The sequence below is a fragment of the Callorhinchus milii genome, unplaced genomic scaffold, assembly GCF_018977255.1.
Source record: "Callorhinchus milii isolate IMCB2004 unplaced genomic scaffold, IMCB_Cmil_1.0 Scaffold9, whole genome shotgun sequence".
Taxonomy (NCBI): domain Eukaryota; kingdom Metazoa; phylum Chordata; class Chondrichthyes; order Chimaeriformes; family Callorhinchidae; genus Callorhinchus; species Callorhinchus milii.
The window spans coordinates 464157-483572 of record NW_024704750.1 but is presented as its reverse complement, the minus strand read 5'-3'; positions in this window follow the sequence as shown (position 1 = coordinate 483572).

Below are 19416 nucleotides of genomic sequence, written 5' to 3'. Positions count from 1 at the left end.
CAAATATCTGGATGATTAAACTACTGCAGACACCAGTCCTTGTGTGGAATAAAGAATCTTACTGCTGCCAGCAGATGGTTCCAGTATTAAGGAGTTTGGGATGTTTATACTGCAGACTGACACATTTTATCGTCATTACTCTCTCTGAAGGATTCTTTGGCACTCAGCTACTGAAATTGGTCTTTGGACAGTATATGTTCACTTTTCAAAGATATGTTATCCTCGGACATTTTCTCTGATGTTTGTGAATTAATTTCTTCTGTCTAAAGTTTCTCTTTAACTTTCACTGCAGTACATCTAAACAGGTATCAGTAGCTCACCCAAGAAGTCATTACTAATAGATGAGTCTTGAGCAAGTGTCAGCAAACTATTCAATCATGTGTAACGTCTCACCCAAAGCTGATCCTGCCTCCACCAGAGCCTTGAAATCTCTAATGGTTTTATCCTTAATAATAATAATCCTTGTTTGTTGTAGCGCCTTATCACGTCATTGAGACGTCTCAAAGAGCTTCACGGCATATACTGTAAGGTGAATTGACTGGATATTTTGTGGGCTACCATTATCTTAAAAAGTAAGATCGAGCAGAATTTGGGAAAATTTCTCTCTTTGTGGAAGCTGGTTTTCTGTGGTTCATTTTATTCATTATTCTGAATGCAAATTTCTGAATGCCTCAATTAGTATCCATCCTATAACCCACTCCTAGGTATTCGTTATCCTCCATAAATCACTCTGGAGTAGCCATAAATTATTTATTTTCATAAGGCTGTGCACGTTTTGGTGGTGAAAGTGTTAATGTTTGCTTCCCCCCACCCCGAGTATTGCACCTCAATAGAGAGACCAGGTCAGCAGAGTGCCTAGAGCTCACAGCTGGGGCTGTAAAGCAGGAAATTCCATCTGAGTTGTCAGGATATTTCATGTTCCTTAAAAACAATGGGATTAATAGTTGTGGTGAAACTTTCTGCCAGTATTTCTGCTTAAGATCTTGTGATGTAATTAAATAATAATCATATACAATAGTTCCATCAATCACTCCCAGGAGGGTGGGCAGTAAGCAGCCACAGGTGGTAGGATTTCTTCTTAAATACTAATGTTTCCTGCCCTTTGAGACTAAGTCATTATATTGAACTGTTGGAAGGGGTGGAAAAGATGAGATTTTTTTTGTGTACACAGATAATTCTGCATTATAACGGTGGGGGAAATAACAGTGCTCTGAAGAGGTGACAAAGTAAATTGAAAAATATTTCAATTGTGCCATTTAATATTCTTCCATTTTTAAATCAACGGTTTAACTGGTCTGTTTGGAGCAGGCTGCTTCCAATGAAGCACTTGGGTCCCAGGGGAACAATAAAACTGAAGCAGGATAAGTTTCAGGATGTTTGTCTAGCTGTGACTTCAGTACCTGTTATGGCTTTGGCTTATGAGGTTCTGGGACATATCTCTGCTTTCACGTCTCATTGATCACCCAAGCATCCTGGAAACCATCAACCACGCTTGTCTCTCCAGCTTCCCTGCCGCCTTAGAGCCAGGGTAACCAGGTGAATCCTTTCCCAGGTGATTTTCTCCGTTTTATGATTCCCACTTGGTTTCCAATGACCTTTTTACCCCCACTACAACGACTTGCACCATTCTTCTATGTTTTACCTTAAAGAGAGAGAAAAACATATCCAATATCCAGGTTAGACCAATTGCAAGTATCTTTCCAACCTTAATAATAGTATTTATTTATATTTAGTAGTCAAGATGAAGGATATTAGTCTTGCAGAATAGAATATCTTTCTACATTGGACATCCAATATCAACATCAGCTTTAGATTGAGTCCGAATAAAGCTCCTTCACTCTCCCAATACATGTGGCTCAACAACAATTTGTATTTGTATTTATATAGCATCTTTCATACCATGAGGATGTGCCAAGGTGCTGGAACCACAAGCTACGTTCACCCAAAAATTTGCAGTCACTGCACTTTACAGTGAAATGGTTTGAGAAGTTTTGATGTGATAAATCAAATACATGTATTGTAAACCTCCGAACACATCCTTCTGCACTAATATATACCAAATATCCCTGAGGGTTGTCTGAGTGAAAACAAGCTGAAATATGTATAGTTTCAGTGCATTTAATGTTTGCTCTGCATCTACCACAGCAGTTTTGATGTCAGTTTAATATTGAAGTGTTGTTGGCTGCACTTCTACATTCACTGTATTTTTTATGAAGCTGCCACTTACTTCAAACAATAATTGGGCTGAAATCAGTGCCTAGTGTAGCCTCCCAAACCATTCCAAAGAGAGATTGTATTTCTTCCCCCCCACCCCACTCACTTTTGGTTATGCAGAATATCCCAATCTCCAATGTAACAACTTCCCTTTTTATAATGTGAAGTGCTGGAAAGTTAACTGCGGAATTTCATAAATCTAATTTTGACTCCAGTTGAAATTTGTGTTTACTCCCAGTGGAGACCAAACAGGCGATTGCCAGGTTTCCCAAAAGGCAATCCTTGAAGCATAGTTCCTGTCCTGTTCCAGATCTGAAGCTTCTCAGCTCACGCCAATCTCACTGATGCTGGTCCTCAGTCTTGAGAGTCAAACCAGACAGGGACTATGATAATGTGATTGGTATAAACCAAACGTGAATGTACTGTTGGGACCTCAATTATATTTGTATCTCCAATCACTGCAATAAGTCTGATTGGCTTGAAATTGAGTATAGTTTGGAAGCTGAAGCTGATACTAGTAGATAATGCTTGTCTGTTGGGTGTTTTTTTGGCTTTTGATGGCTTCCAAATGGTAAGTGCTCAATTGGCTGCCGTGTTTCGCCCACAAATATACAATCAATTCATTTTACAGTATATTCTGTGAAGTGCTTTTAGACGTCTCGAAGACGTGAAAAGCGCTATATCAAATGCCAGGATTATTATCATTATTAGTGCCTCTATCTCCTGAAGCTGGTAACGCTGTCTACTAGGAGTACAGAATGACTTGAATAAATTGTGTTGGGCTATCAGCAGATAACCAAGAGATTGTAAATTATCCAATATTCAGTTTAACAGTCTCTGTCCAACAAGTGTTTCTCTGTATCAAACCTCTGTGCACAAGAGGCAGCAGTGTTCCTAAAGTTGATAATGTCTGGGAAAGTTCCAATGAGGAGAAAAAGAATGTATGTTTAATGCTGGATGTTGCTTGTTGATATTTTGCACTTTAAAGCCTGTAGGGTTTCGTCTGTATCTTCATCATTATCTGTTAGCAAGAAGCCCCAAACAAGTTCAGTAATACCCGATGTGCTTAAATGTATCCTCACTATTAAATTGAGTACTGGTTAGAAACCCATGATGGTACAGTATGTCGAAACCTAAATCTGGTTTTGTTATAGGGTAGTGTGTTTGTTGTTGCATGTCGAAACTTGAGGTTCTGCCAAAAAGTAGTTTCTGATTTCAGCCACTTTGGCAGAAAGGCAATGGAATACAGGGCAGCCAGAGACAAGCGTGAGAGTCATCTTACTGTGGACAACATCAGAAGGATATTGAGAGAGGCTGAGGAATAGATAGTCCATCAACCATTGCTCTCAAGCCATAGCCTGGAAAAATGCACAGAATGGACAATGGGAAGAAGTGTTAATATTAAAAGCATTGCCAGGCAGTACATTTCATCTAAATAAAACCAGTCACTAATTTCATTGCTGTTTGTTGGACATTGATGTGTGCAAATCGGCTGCTGCATTAATTAGCCTATGAATACAGATACACAGTCACTCCACTTCACAGTAAAATCTTCAAGCTCTTTGAGACGTCCTCCCAACTACCTCCCAACCAAATGCAAGGATTATTATTATTAATAATAAAATAATAATCCTTGCATTTGATATAGCGCTCTTCACGTCTTCGAGACGTCTCAAAGTGCTTCACAGAATAGACTGTAAAGTGAATTGACTGTATATTTGTGGGTAAAATGCGGCAGCCAATTGCGCACAGCAATGTCCCACAAACAGTCATGGATTGAAATGACCAATTTTTTTTTGAGGGATTATTATTAGTGTGGAATAAGGAAACTTGCCCAAGGTTTCACCCTGCGGGAATCAAACCCAGGTCTCTCGTTTGCAAAGCGAGTGCTCTAACCACTGAGCTACAGGACTCCACAGGTTCTTATTAACCAGGTTCTTAAAGCAGTGACTATACAATGGGAAGTTTGGTTTATACAGTAAACACCAAGATCTTACACCTTCAGATCTTGCCACTTTGAGAATAATTGAGCCAAAGTCAAGCATTTCCTGTCTGAGAGGGAGGAAGAGATGCTCTAGAGAATTCAACCCCAACCTACTCCTTGTAAATTATATTAAAGTAGAGGGCAGAGGGCAGTTTGACCCTAGGCAATTGATGATCGATGGCACAGGGAAGGTGTAACTTGGAAGGGGAGAAGTCCAAAAAACAGTAAAAAGAGAATGAAATATACGCTCACGACTGAGCAATGAAGTTATACCCATCATGCTTGGGTTCCCACTGCATCACTGAGAAGTGCTTTGGGATTGTTTGCTATATGAAAGGCGCTATATAAAAGCAAGTTTGTTGGAAGGGTAGATCTGTTAGTTACATTTAGCAAACAGTTGAAGAGTACTTTTTTAAAAAAAAGTTTAAAATTTTTAAAGTACAACTGATGCTTTCTGAAGTTTTCAATATCTTAATGTTTAGGTTCCTGCGGGTCTCAGCGTTAGCTCAAAAAGGAACCATGCAACTTTGAAGCAAATGAAATGTAGTGCTTTGCTTCAAAACCCAGCTTGTTTTAATATCTGGCTTGTTCTTACATTGCAGAAATTTGTAGCGACTATACAATATGACAGATGTACTAATGGTAAACGGCTACTTCCAAATCTAATGTCAGGAATCTCTCTTCTGAGCTCTCTGCCCAGTGCCTCCCCCAAAGTAGCACAGCAGATCAGAAGGTGGGTACTTGTTTGACTCCCATTGAAGAGGAATAGTGTCAGGAGATTGGTCCAAGGACAATGCGTGGGGTTCTGACTCTGAAACTTGGCTCAGGGGTTGAGATTTATTGACTTAGGGCTCTTTCCAACACTATTCGCTTTTGCTCCTGGAACTCAGTCAGCCAACAATAATCTCTTCTGGAGCCAAGATTGACTCTGTGGACTTGCAATTGCCCACCTCAGTGGAAATCTTTACGAGGCTGTCTTTCAGTGAGTTTACACTGGTTAAATTAGTGAGCTTCGATGCAATGACTACATTAACTATATGCCAATTCAAACTCTATCGTAGCCACTTCATTGCTATGTACTGGCATCAGCTACGACAAGTTCAAACCGATTCCATGCCTTTTTTTTAAGAAAACTTTTATACTTATGCTTTTTACTCCTGGTCAAAAGTTAATCTTTTCTCCCTGTATCTGCAGAGTAATGATACAGAACATTGGTGCACCAATTAATAGCAATGCTAGGCTTCAGGTTTCACTCCCCCACCCTACTTGCTGCTGACTACCGTGTGTGAGTGGGGGAATCAGGTCCCCTCAATGTAGTGTGGAATGAGTAAAAAAAACCTTCTTTCACAGAAACATTGAATCCATCCATGTCAGTTTCTTTTGAAGGAATTAAGTGACAAAATGATAATTGCTTTAGCTGGGACTCTGTTCCACTTGTCCATTGGGGGTTGGTGGGGAGACATTACTTCTAATCTCCTGCCTCACTCAAGAGATTTCTTAACTTTGCACAGATGTACTCTCATTCTGTACTGATAATCAAAATTACATATATAGGTAAGTCATTTGGATCCAAAAACTTGCTCCATCATGTAATTATTCATGACGGCTCTTTCTAATCCCATTTCCTTACCCTTGCTCCATATCCCTTCATAACTGTACTTTCTGAAGAGCTATCACCCTCTTAAACACTTCAATCTGGGACAATGCATTTTGTATTCTAAAATCTCTGTGTCTATCAAGAAAAGTATTCTAGTTTGATATTTAAGCAATGTAGCTCCAATTTTAAGATGATATCCCTTTTGTTCTAGATAATAATAATAATCGTTGCACTTGGTATAGCTCCTTTCATCTCAGGAGGCAGTCTCAAAGTGTCTCACGTGATATATTGTAAAGTGCAGTGACTGAGTGAACACGGCAGTCAATGTGCACCCAGCAATGTCCCACAAACAGCCATGAAGTGAATGACCAATTTAATTTAGGGGATTGTTGGCCAGGACACCAGGAGAAATTCCCCTACTAGTGCAAAGTCAGTACCCTCATATATGTCTCCTCTTTTAAAGATCTCGATCATATCCTCTCGTGTTCATTCCTGATCCAAGGCAGTGAAGTGATCATGTAAAAAGTCTATGCAACACTGCCAAAAGAATACAACCAGGTCTTAAATCACTCATCACTCAAAGTGGCTAAGGGAGATAACCTTGTCATCTTGGGAGAGTAGAAAGCTTTGGAAAGAACACAATGCAAGTTATTAAAATTACAGTAGAACTGCTGGGGAGGATGCATGATAAGTTACGGAAGCTTCCAGCTAAATGTAATTTAAAGACAAGTTCGTCATTTCCAGGAGTTGATGCTCCCATGCAGCTAAGTTTTTAGTGCACATATTGTGGGATTTTCTGTTCTAAATGTGCGTTATCAAAGTGAACTAAACCCACTGAGTGCTAAGGTCAATAAGCAGCTTGCCAACTGCTACCCCGGTTGAGACCAATGAACTCAATACAGATTGAGGTTGGAACCTGTATTGTTTGGGCTGTGTGGTTCTGTGCCACGTGGTGTGGTGCTTTTATCCATTAAAGGCACCACACTAGTCAGCAGAGCTCCCAAACCCTGAGAGCTGTCACAAATTGGAACAGATTGCTATTGTGGGGAGTGGATGTGGATTTGGAATGAAACATCCCCCACCGAAACAGGCCGAATACCAATACCTAACTCAACAGGCAGCTGAGGGACAGAAGCCTGGAGCTAAACAGGAAGGAAGGTGGCAATGAAACAAATGTGGTTCCATCACTGGAGCTAAATAATCGGATGAGTGTTCTGGTTCTCAACCTTACTGTTTATTCTTACTCCAGTACCATCACATGTGGTGAAAATACATTATTGTAACATGTTCTTTAAGGCAAACATTTACTTATATTACGTTTGCCCTCATGAGTAACAGATGAATATTATTAATGCAATACTTCCTATGGGACAGATGTTAGCCAAGGTTCACCACCTTGGAAACAAACTTAACAGACTAATTTATTATCCCTAAAGGATTCCCAGACAGTTAGTAGTTTCAAAAAAATATATTTCCTAGAAGCCAAAATTTATAATTGTGTCTAAATTCCCATGGTGTTAGTCTAATGCTATTAACTACATAAACATCACATGTCATCCTATTAAATAAAGACATATTTTGTAGGGATCCATAGATGAACCTCCATTGTCAGACTAAGGATAATAGCTCTAATTAATAGTCCTTAACCTTTTGAGGGTGTACATCAGCATTATATGGACCAGATGCTATTGAAAGTAGAGGATGTGCTCTCAGTGTACAGAATATCTCCTTAACTTAATGCATTGCTGTGTGCTCAATGCCCAGAACTACATTGTTACTTGGGTTTGCCTGTCACTGTTGAGTGAATCATCTTTTTTTNACTAGTGTGATTAATCCTTTAACTCTATCCATGTCTCCTCTTGGACACAGCAAGGAACTGACCAAGGCATCAGCAAGGGATGAGAATCCAGCTCACAACATATTCTTTCACTTCAGCAGAACCTGCGCAAGCTCAGCCTTTCATTACTTTGTGACAGATTAATTCATTGAGTGACACCCCCCACTCCCGACATCCTACCATCTGCTCATTGAGAGCAGAGTGGTGGGGTGCTGACCACTCCAGAGCAACCTACCCTCCTGGATTGGGTTGTTTATGTTCTCATTAAGAAGCACCACAGATTAGATTTATATGAGCAGCTCACATAAAGGAATAGAAAATTCACAAGTAAAAGTTGAAATTCTGTTGAGCTTGGATTGACGTGACTGTGACTGATATAACCTGTGACCAACATTATTCAGATTTGAATCATGTTATTTTTCTAAATTGTGGTTAAAAGAATTTGCATGAAGCATGGCCTTCCTGAAATGTAATCCTGAAATGTCGGTAACACCACAGGGTCCTGGCATTGTTATAAAGGTTTACAAAAAAATGACTGAACAGGTCATCACACCTGGAGACTGGGTGCCACTGTGTTCAGTTCTTGTTACTTTCACCTCTAGAGATGGCTTGAGTCCAACTAACAGGATCATTCTCTGTGAATAGAATAATTACCTAGCAGGGATGTACAGTACAGTTTTCTTTACATTGTCTACTCGTAGCTAGAATGTGCAAATCTGACACTGTTTCAGAAGAGTGCAGGTATGTGCAGAACTAGGACAATATTTATGATTGGATCAGTCATACTCTTGAATCAAAATTTACATAAATGGTATTTAAAATACACAACTATTTTTCCAACAATACTAGGATTTGAGAATATGGAAGTTCTGCCTTCTCATTCTCTCTCTCGTTTTTTGTTTTTCTCTCCTGTTGATTCTCTCTCTCTCACACACACACACATTTTTTTTTCTTGTCCTCTCATCTCAAGTATATAAGTAGGATCTGAGCCATATGGCCGATCAGGAGATGTTGGGAGATGCTGGAGATGAGAGTTTTGTGGCAGCCCTGAAGGTGCAGTGGTTAGAGATGCAGATTATGGTCCAGGAGCTTGCTGGTCAAATTCTGGTCCATGCTGAGTTTGCCAGAGCTGCATGAACCTAAATTGGCCTTGACCTTCCCAGGAGGGGAATAACAGCCAGGATTCCTCTCCCTGTCCCTCAGCACACTGGGTTACCAGGAAGTGTGGATGAGGCTAGCACGGTGCTGTAATGGGAGAATGGTTGGTTGGACATTCTGGAATGATGATATTAAATGGGCTGTGGGGCTTTCTGCATCTGAACTTCTCTTGTGATGACAAAAGGGTAGATAACAGAACAGGGAATTGTGATTAGACACGTTAGCTCCAGTGGAGGAGATAGCACGAACATAAGCCAAATGCATTCCTCTGTATTGTATTTTCTATGAATCTATCTTCCAGTTACCCTCTCTGCATTTAAAAAATAATGCTCAACCTCTCTGTTAACTGTTCCAAAACTAAACTGGAATTTATTCCTAAAGATAACCTGCATCAACTGTTTGGGTTTCCAAGTCGACCTTTTCTGATAGGGTGAACATCCCATTGAGGACAATAGGGGTCGCCATAACTTTAGTATAAACTTCCCATGGTAAACAGATATTTTAAATAAGTGATGTAAAATAGTTTAAAGCAATTGAGGACAGAAGTGCTTGCCTGCACAGATGCCTGCCCTGTGCAATGAGTAAGAATCTACCGCACCCTATGAAAAGAAAACTGTTTTTTGAACATGATTAGCAACCATTGATTTACAAGTATTTCTAAAAAAAGTTAAATAAAGATTTTAAAAGCAAAGGCAGAAAATAAATATTAGCAAATATGTAGGTACCATTTGCATTCCAGCAGTGATAGTCTCACAGGAGATATTTTTTCTTTTGCCAGACCGTGTGTGTCCTTTTTACCAAACTACTTTTACCTTCAATTACTGTTCGGGCAGAATGTGGCATTTTCCGATGCGCAAGAGTTTAATAGATTGGTGGTGGTAAATTTAGACACTTTTAGCACCTTGGGAAGGCGGAAATGAGCCTGTTGACCTCTATAGCACACCAAGTGGGTGGTAATCCAGATGTGCTCACTTGAAATTGGCAATTTAATGACGCAAAGAAATCCCAAGAAAAGGCCAATTTGAGTTGTCTCTTGTTGTACAGGAGGTGCTGGAGGAAGAGGGCAATGACCTGGATCTGAAGTGCACGCTCCCAAACCTGGTGCTCCAGGAAGCAGGCTGGGAGGAAATGGGAAGGTGCTTGAACAATATTTCCAGCAACACAAGTGCTTGCCAGGAAATCTGAAAAAGATTTAGTTGCGTGAAGCAGACGAACAAAGAAAATAGTGTACAGTGTTTAGCCACCAGCCAAGAGGAGTGGCATAACAAGGGAAAGTTCCAGCAAAGCCAGGAGAGGCTATTGCAGAAATTGAACAAAATGCAAAATGCTGGAAGTCTGAAAACAAAAACAGAAGTGGCTGGGAACACTCAGCAGGTCAGGCAGCATCTCCGGAGAAAGGAAAGTGAGAAATATTTGTTCTGATGAAGGGTCGTGGACCCGAAACATTGACTCACTTTCCTTTCTCCATAGATGCTGCCTGACCTGCTGAGTGTTCCCAGCGACTTCTGTTTTTGTTATGGCAGAAATTGCATGACCTGGATTGTTGGCAAACTGAGGGGTTTAGGATATAATAATCATCCTTGCACTTGATATAGCTGGATTCAAAGACTCAACCCCAAACATGGCTGGAGAAAGTTCCGAGCTTTGTTGAGAAACCGAAAAACAAAGTGACTCACCCATTTATTGCGTGGCTGTGCTTATCACAGAATCTCCAACCTTTCATTGTTCCACACTCTGGACTCTCACTATTGATTTTCTGCTAAGCTGGGTGCCTTGGACACGTGCGGAAATCCATTCCTATTGCCACGTATTCAAACCAGATTGAGAGCTCTGAGATCTCTGAGACCTTCTGTGTGTCTTGCTTGTATCACTGAGTAATGTACAAGGTGAGTTTGGGCCTTGTTTAGGAAAGTTCTGTCTGGAGTAATCACTGGTGATTAAAAAATAAATTAGTTAATAGTGAGTTTAAAAATATGCTGTTTTTTCTAACTTATGCTTCTAGTAATACTTTTGAGTTTCTAGTCCCCTTGTAACTGATTCATCAACTAGAGAAAACAATCTTTCACTATAATGATCATATGGACACTAACTGGTCTGTATTAACCAGGACTAAAGTTATCCCTTTTTGAGCAAGTGCAAATATTCCATCCTCCAGCCCTTTAGTACATCATCTATTTCTGAAGAAATTGGGAATATTGTTGTAATTAATACGTTCTAGGAGCCAGTTCTCCTGAGCCTGCTAGTTTGTTATAAAGGTCAAAAACTCTGCGAGATGATGCCCCGCGGGAAGGCCGCTATATGAAGGCAAATTGTTGTTGGTTTCCTTTCTGGCCACACCAAGGTCAGAGCAGAATTTCTGCTGATCGGAGCAACTGACATTGGTTACCAGCAGGAGTCCTAAACTGTGACTCTGGTTACAAACACCAAGCTCACTGTATGGCAGTCTGATCATCTACTGATAGGAAGGATACAATTATCCTCTGAACAGGTTTAGGTTGTGAGAAAGGTTAAGGATAACTGGGTTATCCTTGCCAGACTGCACTGGCTGCCTGTCCCAGAGAGGATCGACTTCAAGATCCTCACCCTTGTCTTCAAATCCCTCCATTCCTCTGCACTCCCCGACCTCTCTGTCCTCCTCTCTCCTCACAACACTACCTGTTGCCTTCGCTCCACCGGTCTGGCCTCCTCCTTGTTCCCCGAATCCTCTGCTCCACCATCAGCGGCCGTGCCTTCAGCCACTACGCCCCGAACTAAAACTTTCAAGATTATGAGGGGATTTGATCCAGGATAACTGTTGACAAAGTGACACAGTGTTTAGATGCAAATTGAAAATTTAGAAATTGGAAGAAAGAAATAAAATCATGTAGAAATTTTTATAACAAGGGTATACTTGGGGAATCAGTTACTGAAGAAAACGACTGAAGCAAATAATTTAAAGGAGGTCAAGAGGCAACTGGCTGTGTTTTGACAGAGAGAGAGAGAAAGAAGGAATTGATGGTGAGAAAGTAGGTAAGTAGCGTTGAGATCAATCTAAAAGGGGACTAGACATCTTGGGCTTAATGACCTTTAACTTTTCCTATATTGCTAGTAAACACTAAACAACCAATTCCTGAGAATTCACACATGCTCTCCTCAGTGTAACCATTTGCTGGATATATTTTAATACTTAAATCTCTGAGGACTTGCTTTTGGGATGCCAACCAGATCGCTGTGATCTGCCATTTATAACCATGATCTACCCCTAAGTCTTTAGAAGCTGACTTTGGCTCCTTAAAGGACAATAAACCCTTAATAATGAAACCTGTTAGAATTCACATCAACCTGTAGCAACTCTGCTCTGGAAGTGGATTGCACTGGATGGGTGTGGAGTTCCCATCATACGACATGAGGTACATCTGGCTACTGGTCAATGACTCTATGTAAATGACTCGGGCTCCTTATTAGGAAATTCCATTAAGAAATGCCTTATATTAGATCTCAATATGAGTAAGGTAGCGTAGTAAACAAATGAATTTCAGTGGATCTGTAAAATCTAGTAACATGCCTTGAATGTTCATGTTTGATTATAATCACGAATAATAATTCTTACATTTGATACAGCACCTTACCACGTTGTTGAAATGGTTCAAAGTGTGTCACAGGATTGACTGTAGAGTACAGTGCCTTTGTATTTCATAGGCAAACAGCTGCCAATTTACGTACAGCAATCTCCCACAAACAGGCATGAGGTGAATGACCAATTTATTTGGATGCTGATTGCTTTGATGACTCTATAATTCTCTGTTGGGTTAAGAAACCAGAGGCCTCTTTTCACTTTCTAACAGTTGAATCACTTCTGGCTTTGTTATCCATTTTTATAATTTATCAACCAACAATCTGGAAATGACCAGATTAACAATTTACTTTTAAATTCAGAGTAAAACACTTTTCTACGTGATGTTTAGTCTTTACATTTTGTTTCACTTATTTATGTTACAACCCCTTGTAATTTAGTACACACACTTGCTTATGTTTGAGTGCATGGGTGGTAAAAGCATTCACTGTATACAAGGCATCCTATTCCCCTTTAATATATATCTACCATGTAAGCACTGTTCTAGGACGGTAAATCATACAGTTCACCTGTGTTCAACTGAGGAACTCTTCGATAAAACCTAGGGCTGGGGTGAGGATTTATAATGGACCAACTCTGTGGATCGAAGCCGTTGTCAGCTTGGCTCAGTTGACACCACTCAGTCTTGCCTCTGAATCAATAGGGATGGATTTAAAGCCCCACATCAGAGCTTAAGCTCATAGTCCATGAGTGCTGGGCGAGTGCGGCATTGTTGGTGATGCTATGCTTTGGCTAAGAATTTAAAACCGATTAATAAGATAAAGTGCTATATTAAATGCAAGGATTATTATCATGTGTGAAGAGCTTTGAGATATATCGATGTGATAGATGGGGCACCCAATGCAAGCTTTATTATTTACATGTTTAACGCTTCTGTTTAAAATAATTTTTGCAAATTTGGTAGGGCTTGTTCGTATGTATGAACCCAAGCAATGAATTAATTTATTGTATTCTGAGACGTGTTATTCCTACAGAATGCATCATGTACTGTTCTGTAGCCAAATTACTCATTACACAATGAAATGTAACGTATTGTCTGACAGAATATCAATACAAATTCTACCTAGAAGTGCTAAACCTTAGGCTTGGCTTTGTTACAATTGCTACTTTAAATGTTGGAGAAAGCATAGATGCGGGGGAGAGAAGTATGTTTATTATATGTATATTCCTCTTACTTTCCCCACTGCCTTTCCCTTCCCTGAAGAGCCTACAAGGCTGAATTGGCCCTGAGTGAGGATCTCATTTCCATGGCTCATTAGTGTTGAGAAAAATAGCTTCATTTTCCATTTGATATCTCTATGGTAACCTTCAACCTGAAATCGCACCAGACACCACCCTGCCTGCTGCCTCCTGCTGCTGACACAATAGGAGGAGAGGACCAGTAAAAAAAAAGGATGCCATAAATCGCATTTAAACATAAAATGTTAACACTTTGGGCCACTTTGCTGGTTCTGTGATATTACATTTGTGGGCCAGCACAGATGTTATCCTTCAAGGATGTAGGGATTTAGAAGAGGACATTCAGGTCATCCAGCATGTATGATGCTTTCTATGCTTTTTCTGGACCAGATTCCATCTGCTCAGTTGGCAGTAATCTTGCGTCTAAGTCAAAAGGTGGTGGGTTAAAGCCCCACATAGGCAATCTGACATAATTGTCCAGTCTGGGGCTCCCTTACTAATGTGAGAGCTTCCTGGTATCTCAATGCATTTTCTCTATTAGTTTTTTCCTGTGCAGTTCTGTTGAGATCCAGTTTGTATGGACTTCCCTCTAATCCACACATACTTGTCTGGCCACCACACCACATAAACTATGCAAACTATTTTGACTTCAAACTAATGCACTTCTTTACTTTTTTTATTTCCTCTCCATCTGTATCTTGTAAAAGCAAAAACCAGTGCTCAAATTAACGCAAACCTGAATTGATGCTATTAAGCACATCACTGACCATCTGTCCTGAGTCAGCTATCCTCAGCCAAGGTGGCAGGCAGCTTAAAATTCGCCTCAACTTCCCGTGTTGGGGTCTGGAAAATCAGCATCGTCCTGACTCCTGATCCCATTTAGCTGTTGGCATGTCTATGGGTGACGACACTGTAAACTTGGATGTGATGTCCCCTTTGGACAAATATACATACGTAATGTCAAGGATCTTGCACAAATAAGGTCAACTTGGATGAGGATGATGAAGGTGCCCAGTAGCCATTAAACCAAATCCTGTTAGCCATTTGTATCTCCTCCTGTATCAGCTGCCTGTGTCTTCGGGAATGGTTAGCCTTTCCATCAGATTGTCTCTTCATGTCCTAATTCCATTATCTTCTTCTGAAAACAGTCCAGACAAATGGTGCCACATTGAAACATAAGACTTTATGGATATGGAAAGATCAGGGGATAAGCAAGGGTGGAGGGTGAGTAATACTTAATCTTTTTCATGATGGAAGAATGCAAGAGAATTTCTGGATATAAAATCCACATCAATGAAAACACATCTGCACAACTGACCCTATGGGGGTAGGTGACAGAGATAACAGGTATTCTTGCTGTGATTTAAGAGATTAGCCATTGAATGTATCTGTTTCATCATTGACATCTTTTTAAAAGATATTTAGCAGATGTCGAAAGTTCTCAGAGATGTCGGCAGTCTGTAATCAGTGGTTGAAGTCTGCAGGCCTTGTCTGCAGGCCACAAGGAGAAATGAAATGCCAGGATAATTAACTTATGTGGATTACAGAAAGGTTGTCTTAATAGGTTCCGTTCTCTCAGTTCAGCTGCTGACGTGTTTCTGACCATATGGGGTCTATTTCCACTCCTTGATCCTCGCTCAATGAATTCCGCTTCTCATAAATCATAATTTTAATTGACTTTCAGTTTTCCTTTCCGTAGTATATCTGCTATGAAATGTCAAGAATCATTTAGTACACTCCCAAACTGTTGCTTAATCTGTTTTGTGTTCTTTGATACTGCATCTACAATAATTTGCACTTTACATGTAGGATAATGTCTCAAAGCACTTTATAGAGATGGTAAGGATTATTAAATGAGAAGGAGAAAGGGTTTGAGGATGTTCGCGAAAGGCATGGTCAGAGATATGTTTTTAAGAGGGGTTTGAAGACCTGCTGAGAAGGTGCAAGTCAAAGGGAATTTGCAAAAATAATCCAGAAGGTGGAGGCAAAATGGCTGAAAGCTCAGTGGTGAGGAGAGGGGAGTAGCCAGGAGAAGAAGGTTCGGAGGAGGTTGCAACAATGGGGTGGAGATCTTGAAGCAGATCCTAAACAGTCTGAAAGCTTGACAGCCAATGTATCCCTCACTAAAAGACATCTTCAACAGTTCTAGAATCTTCTAACGCTACACTATGATGTCAAAATAATATGACTTCGCCAGGACACTCCCTTCTCTTTTCTTTTCGAATAGTGCCTTAAGGATTTTAACACCCACTGCACAAGCAGATGGGACCTCAGTTTAACGTCCCATCTCAAAAATAGCCAACTCCAATACTGCAGCTGTCAACTGAATCAGGTTGATACCACAGTGAAAATAAACATGCCATTGATTCAGTTGCAAATTAGGACTGGGGAGAAACCATTTTCTAGAATTCTGAGCAGTGTTCAGCCGCAAACCAGTCATTAAGTACAAGGAGAAAAAACAGACAATACATTCTATCATGTGTAATAACTAGCTCATCACATACCTCACATTTCCTTCTTATATTAGAGTGTAGATAACCATTGGTCTCTGTGTAATTCTCTAATTGTAATTAGACTTTTCCTGTGGTTGACCCATTTACTTCCTCAATTTTCCAGTATATTTTCTCCTGTGAGCCGACAAGAGTAGACATCAAGAAAAGTGTTATTGAAACAATATTTACTGTTTTGCTAAAGTGCCTGCAGTTGAGGCACATATCTCATCAGCCATATTATTATTATTAGAAAGTGCCACTTAAACAATGAGTTCCATGTACAATAAATTGCTAGTTTGGTTTGGCTGTGATTCCTGATTCATGCTTCAAAATAAGACATCGGAGCAGTCCTATTTCCCACCCCCACCCTCTCTTTCTCTCTCATTCTCTTTCTCTCTCTTTCTCTGTGTCTCATGTCTCTACAGATAATTAAATTAAACTCTATTTTCTTTGTTTACGTGTAAGTTAACTTTCCTGTAGAATACAAGCATCAGCCTGGCTCAGTGGGAAGCACTCTAGCCTTTGGGTTAGAAGTTGTGGGTTCAAGTCCCATTTTGACGATTTGGAGCTCTTGATCTAGGCTGACGCTTTGAGTACAATGCTGAGGGAGCATTGCATTGTCACAGTTGGGGTCTTCAGAAACATTTAAACGGAAGTCCGGTTTGCTTGCAAAGGAGGACCTTAAGGATCCTAAGATGCTATTCAAAAAGACAAGGGAGTTTCTCCTAGTGTCCTAGATAAGGATTATTAAGGTTGTTCACTGATTCCCGCAATTGCTTCTCGAGAAACAGAATGTGGTACCTGGATTACTTTCCACAGAACAACAAAGTAATGATTTAGTGCCTTAAGCTCTATGGCAAACAGTATATTCATCGACTATGAATCAATTCTAATGGAAGAAATTACCACCAAAGTCCTTCATCTGACCTGTGTTTTATACTGCTTGCCTGAGGAATGCAAAATTAACCTAAAGTTAATCATGAGGGATGTAATAGTAAAAAATAATTAATTGTTAGAGATTTATAGGAAACACATGTAAATCTCACAACATGATTATGACTCTTTGTGTTCTATGGTAAATGGCTGTTTCTACAGCTTTTAATTCCACAATGTTGACCCTTTCAGGAGTTTAACTTGTTAATTGACTTGAGTGTGTGTCTGCCTCAGACAGGAACAGTTTGTGAGACAGACACTATTCTGTAAGAGCTGTCTGAGAGAAAGTCAGCAGCTTCTGTTTGAGGAATGCTTTATCACTTTTAAATACATGTTTGGAAATGCATATTTTTTGCACTTAAAATGTAAAAAATATAAGCAAGCACAAAAAGCTTATTGAACCTATCACCTGGCTGCTAAATAAATAATAATAAATATTCCTTCAATTTGATAGAGCCCTTTTGTCAGGGGGATATCTAGCAGCACTTCACAGAATATACTGTAAAGTGTAGAGACTGTTACTTTGTAGGGGAATGAGGCAGCCAATTTGCACACAGCAATGCCGGACAAACAGCCGTGAAGTGAATGATCAATTTTATTTAGGGGATAGGGAATTGTTGGCCAGGACACTGGGAGAATAGTGCATTGGGATCTTTAACATCCACCTAATAAACAGATGGGACTTTGGTTAAACATCTCATCTGAAGCATTGCGTCTCCAACAGTGCAGCAGATCCTCTCAATATGAAAGGCGCCATACCAAATACAAATCAAATGCAAGGACTATCTTTCCACAAGTGTGAAGGGTTCAACTGACAGGAGCCCAGGGCAAACCTTTTGCCAGTTTCATCTCCTGTTTTAGGGAAGTGAATTAGAGAATGAATGCTTCGGACATCACTTCCCTCGGTCAAATAATGCCTCACTTAGTGACTACCCCAAGGTTTGCGTGTGTATGTGTGGAGGGGGGGGGGGGGGCGGTGTGGTGCAAAATAACATTTCACTGTCAAAAAAAATTAACATGTTCCATTTTTTCTTTAGGAGTAAAAACTCCTCCAAAGAGTTAATTTTGTTTCATTTTCCTTCACACTAAAAAAACAACATATTTCTTATCTACACACATTGTACTCAATTCCTTTAAACACAGTAGATTGCCTCCAAGTGCATTTATTCTCTGATAAGGGAATAATTTTCTTAATAGCATTAAATTTGCAAATGTATTCCAAACATTTCCCACCAGTGCTCAATCTATTCAGTGTTAGCTGCGTACGTCTGATAAGCTTAGAAACTTTGCTAAGATCAAACACCAACAGGGAGCAGAGCCAAGATCAGCTGAAACTGTGCACGGAGTCAGGGAGGAACAACAACATTCTGGGGCTGACTCAAGGGATTAAATAAAGGGAAGTTAGGAGCATGTTCTAAGATGGATGAGTGGCTAATTTAAGAGTATGTTACAGGCTGAAATTGTTTTCGGTCAGCCGGGTGTTTGACACGTGGAAACCCATCATCACCACGCTTAAGAGTATCCAAACCAAACTGAGAGTTCCATGCATGACACCTCCATGTGGAAATTTCTGTACCTGGAACGGAGCACAAACTCTCACCCTGGAGAGACGAACCCTGCTTAACTAATAACAGAATTGAAAGCGTTGTCTGATAAACTTCCCACTCCTTGTTCAGCGAGGACCACGCTACCCAATCGGGGCTTTGGCTTGCACAATTAGCGGGAGCTGAATGGGAAGAATCCCTTCCCTCAGTGACCCCAGGCTGGATTCTAATTGAGGAAGTTAGATAATTCTAAAATAACTCTAGAGTAATAGATAGAAGTAAATCATAGGCTGAAATGTAACTGAGGAGATTGAATAGTTTATATATGGAATAATGGGTCCCAGGGAGTAAGGTACAGGCTGGAATCTAATTGAGGGGTTCATATACTTTTAAATATAGAATAATGGATACCTGCAGTCAGTTGCAAATTGGAAACTGATTAAGAATTTAAACATTTTATACGTAGAATAATTGATATCTGTCTCAGTGTGCATGAAAGATTTTAATATACATGAAAGGATCAAGCAACTTATATGCTGAAGCAGGAATGTAATTCATGATATTGTAAATCATAACAGAAAAAGTTAGTTTTCAAAATACCTTCTCTTCCACTCCTGAGCAGGCAGTAAAACTACATCATTGGCAAGAGCACTTGAGGTGCATCAATCACTGCTCTCATACCCAGGGACAGTAGGTTGAAAGGAGAAAAAAGTTACAATTTCCATAAGATGTATAATTATTACTTGAATATCTGTTTTTTTATGTTGGGCTTATAATACTAAAAAGCAGTTCTGACTGCTTATTCAAAGGTTCTCACAAACAGTCATGAAATAAATGAATAACCAACATTTGTATGATTATTGTC